The sequence below is a fragment of the Echinops telfairi genome, unplaced genomic scaffold, assembly GCF_000313985.2.
Source record: "Echinops telfairi isolate 266 unplaced genomic scaffold, ASM31398v2 ScPeMD7_7461;HRSCAF=8499, whole genome shotgun sequence".
In the NCBI taxonomy this organism is placed as follows: domain Eukaryota; kingdom Metazoa; phylum Chordata; class Mammalia; order Afrosoricida; family Tenrecidae; genus Echinops; species Echinops telfairi.
Window position 1 is genome coordinate 3,214,013 of NW_022111361.1, and position 4,345 is coordinate 3,218,357.

The 4,345-nt window shown below is 50.7% G+C and overlaps 1 protein-coding gene across 2 annotated transcripts in view; it reads right to left on the reverse strand.

Annotated features, from left to right (window-relative positions):
* Positions 1-4,345, reverse strand: part of KIAA1217 (KIAA1217 ortholog) — a 384,056-nt gene that overhangs the window by 150,816 nt on the left and 228,895 nt on the right. The gene's annotated exons all lie outside the window — the stretch shown is intronic.

Genomic DNA, 4,345 nt, shown 5'->3' on the forward strand with positions numbered 1-4,345 from the left:
CAGCCTGTCCCTAGGGCTGCTGTGAGTACCGCCGACTCGGTGGCAGGCAGTTCCAGCCTGTCCCCTAGGGCTGCTGTGAGTACCGCCGACTCGGTGGCAGGGAGTTAGTGCTGCGTTGTGGCAAATGGCTAAAGCTACCTCAAACACAGGACGGGCACTCGCAGTCCTTTCTGAGGCAAAACTCTCCATTTCCAAGTTAACAGGAAGAATAAGGATATTCCAATAAGAAAGCACCCCACCCCCGGAAACTGACACCGGATTTTGCAAGAAAATAAACAGTGCTGACAAGATTGGGAAAACCGATTGCTTTCGCATACCACCGCTGAGAAAGTCAACAATATCACTTCTCTCAAAGGCTACTTGTCAACGTGTGTCCAAAGTCCCCTCAATGAACATCTGGTGTGAGCCAGGAACTCAGCTTCTGCGTTCTTAACTCACAAAGGTTTCCCAGGGTCCTCCGTGAAGCATTGTTTGTTTTTTCAAAACCAGACGCAGGGACACAGCCACCACCTGGTCGTTGATTCCACAAACGAAGACGGAGTCAAATGACTGGCGCAGTGCACGGAACCCACGTGCAGGGGAGGAGACGGGCGCACCCTCTCGGTGACGCGAGGCCCATTACAGAAACAGGAAGGGGTTCATTTGTGAAAATGGACGGCGGTGATGGGCCCCAGGATGGTGGGGTCTACAGTCTTCAAGGGGCTCCCTCCAGAAAAAGAACACAGCTGTAAGTATAAAGTAGGTGCAGAAATGCATATTTCTTTAGAGGGGCCCGGGCGCTGGCTTTGCTGGTTTCCAGGCTAAGTCTGCCTATTGCACGGACACACACCCAAGGTGTCTTTGGGTGGTGAGTTCGTGGGTGGGGATGCTCTCTTCTTCATGATTTTCTGTTTCCTAAAATAAGTATGTCCTGGGGGGTGGGGCAGTGGTTACACAATGGGCTGCTAACCTCACGGCGAGCAGTTCAAAACCCCGAGTCACTCCGTGGGAGAAAGACAAGGCTTTCTACTCCTGTTAAGTGTGGGAGATCCATAGAGCTCGTTCTACCCCATCCTATCGGGTCCTATAGGGTTGCTATGAGTCCGCACTGACTTGACGGCAGTGAGTGGGTTTTTAGTTTGATGATCTTAAAACAAAACAAAACAAAACCAACAAAAACCCCACAGCCCTCTCCCATCGAAACACACTGCACAACTTCCGATTCTCTTCGCGCATTGGGTGCCTTTCTAAGCAAGGGAGATGGGTGAGGGGAGGCTGCTCACATAAAACTTGCCCTCGGTGCCTTGGCATCTGAAACGGGGAAGGGATTGGTATTCAGTACAGACAAAGGCGCCGGTATTATACATATGGTGGTGCATTTCTTAGGAGGTTCTATTGAAGCGTTAGGATTTTTAACAAATAAGCAGCTTCATTCTTCCATGAGAGGAGCCAGGTGTATATGCCAGGACAGGGCACAATTCCACGTGGAGGCAAGGAGGGGTGGGATCCTGGAAGAGCTCTAGCATGCCCCTGTTAGCGTTTGCCAACCTCAGCAGGACTTGCATGCCGCCAAGTCCCTTCCTGTGGAATGGCGTTCCAAGCAGGTGACCCAGCAGAGCAGCGGTCGCTGCCTTGTGAGGAAGAAAAAGGTAATGGAGAATGTATTCTCTACAGAAGGGCTGCATGTTCTTGATTGACTTAGGTGCTTGACTATGGCCCCCAAGGCTGGTGATTCGAGCCCGCTGCGATCTTCACAGATCGCAGTCTTGAAAGCGGAGGGAGCCGTCTTACTCTGCACCTCGGGGTTCCTCAAGAGTCGGGTCGACTAGGTGGCAACTGGCTTTACTTTGTGTGGGTTTCGCTTCGTTTTAGCCTGAGTTAGGTGAGAACACCGAGCCAACGCAGCAGTATCCATCGGGAGCACCTAGTTAAGACTTTTCTTCTTTGATCCAGAGAGCTGACATTTAACAATAAGCTATTATTTTTTAAAGTATTTTAATTAATTTATCTTCTATCACTTTTAATAGTAAATCATAGAGACTCTCTAGAGAGCCTCTCAGGGAGAAATGTTGTGACGATATGAAAAGATGACAACTTTGAGCCCAATCTTAGCTTAGAATGTGTTCCAAAGGGTTAAAATTGGGGAAAGAAGTACGGCCAGAGCACTCCTTAGAGGCAAGACATCCTTTGGACATAGGACCAGGAGAGGTCGGAAGGGCAGCGAGAAAGAGGAAGGCCCCTCAATGAGATGTACTGACACAGTGGCTGCGACCATGGGCTCAGGCACAGGGGCAATTGTGGGAGCGGCCCGGGACTGGGTGGTATTTTGCATGGGGCCATTCTGGGTCGGAACCAACTCCATCGAACCTGACATCAACCGTGGGACACACCACCTCAGCATCACTGACCGAACTGCAACCACCGCTGTCACCTCCGTTACAACTCATAGCGACCCTGTCCATTTGAAAATCAACTCCCTGCCATCGAGTCCATGGAGACGCCGTGTAGTGACCCTGTAGGACAGCGGAGACCTGCCCCCGTGGGTTTCCAAGACTGAGGAGCAGGAAACCTTACCTTTCTCCCCGAAGAGGCTGGTTGTTTCCAACTGTGGACCTTGCAGCTGAGTCCAAAGTGTAACCCTACCCACCCCACCTGGGCCTCCCTAGAGCAACCCAACAGAGGAGAGTTATACTGCCCCTTTGGGCTTCCAAGGTTGTAAATCTTTATGGGAGTAGAAACCCCGTCTTTCTCCCAAGAAGCAGCGGGTGGGTTTGTACCGGACCACCAGGGCTGGTCAGCACAGTGGAAGAAGATGCTATAAATACACACCCAACCCAAACCCTGTCCATCGAGTCGGTTCCCACTCCTCACAAGCTTAGGGGGCAAGGCAGGGCTGCCCTTGTAGATTTCCAAGACTGGGAATCCCCCCACGCCACTTTTAATTTACTTTCCTACTTGGGATTTAATACCACGTCAAATAGAATGGTACAATGGCCACTATCATCAATTTCCAACCGTTATTTTTCTACATGGACTCCTGGCATCGGCTCCTTTTTAACACCCCCTCTCCCCCAACTATACCCCTTATCCTACTTGCTGTCCCTGGAGGTTCATCAATCCTGGGGTTCGTAAACTGAAAAATGGAAAAGCAGATAACACAGCTTCAAGAGGGTGACCTCACGAACAAAACATCTCTGAGATACACTCCACTGTAAACGAGCAAAAGCCACACGCAGCGACACACACCAAAACCACAGAAAACTGGAAATCAGAGCAGGACTAGCTGCGTCATGGGAGGGGCCAGCAGCGATCTACTGACAAACTTATAACTGTTCAGGTCAGATTTATGCCTTTGACCTCCTATACGCCTCTCTCCCAAGCACCCTGTTTAGTGACCACTTTGCTCCTCAATTTCAGATAGAGGGTGGTCTCTGGAGGGGCTTTATTTCCTATGTCGTTCCACAAATGAATCTGGGGCTCCCACTGTCACCCATCGCCTGCTGCGCACCGGATTCTCACAATTGAGGCTCTGACACTGACCCCTCCTTCGAATTCAGATTATATGGATTCCAGTCCTTCAGTGACCACAACTTAACAGGAGCAAAAGGCTGATTTCAAACTGTGGACCTGGCGGTCAGCAGCCCAATACGTAACCACTACACCACCTGGACTCATAGAAATACATACACCTATCTGCATACTGTTAAATATGCTCATTACTTGCCCCAGCCAACAACCTGATTGACAGCAATCACTGTGGAGAAATCTTGCTGGAAGGCACTCAGGGTCGAAGGACGTTAGGTTCCTATTGGGTAACCTCTGAACTTTATTCTGTTTCAGACAAAGTGGCATGATTGTAAGTGAAGTCAGTGTATCAATGGAAAGGCGCTTACCACGGTGTTTCCCTAAAAATAACTCAGAGAATTTACTGAGGACATCTGTAATTCAGACTCTGTTCAAGAAGTGGATGTCTAAGGCCGTAACGTCTAGTGCTCAGTGGTCAATGGTGGGAGTAGTGGTGGTGGTCAGTGGTGGTGGTGGCAGTGGCGGTCGTTAATGGTGGTCATCAGTGGTGGTGGCAGTGATGGTCATCAGTGGTGGTGGGCAGTGGTGGTAGCAGTGGTTGTCAGTGGTGGTCATCAGTAGTGGTGGGCAGTGGTGTTCATCAGTGGTGGTGGCAGTGGTGGTCATCAGTAGTGGTGGGCAGTGGTGTTCATCAGTGGTGGTGGCAGTGGTGGTCATCAGTGGTGGTGGGTAGTGGTGGCGGTGGTCATCAGTGGTGGTGGCCATCAGTGGTGGTCGTTAGTGGTGGTGGCGGTGGTGGTCATCAGTGGTGGTCATCAGTGGTGGTGGGTAGTGGTGGTGG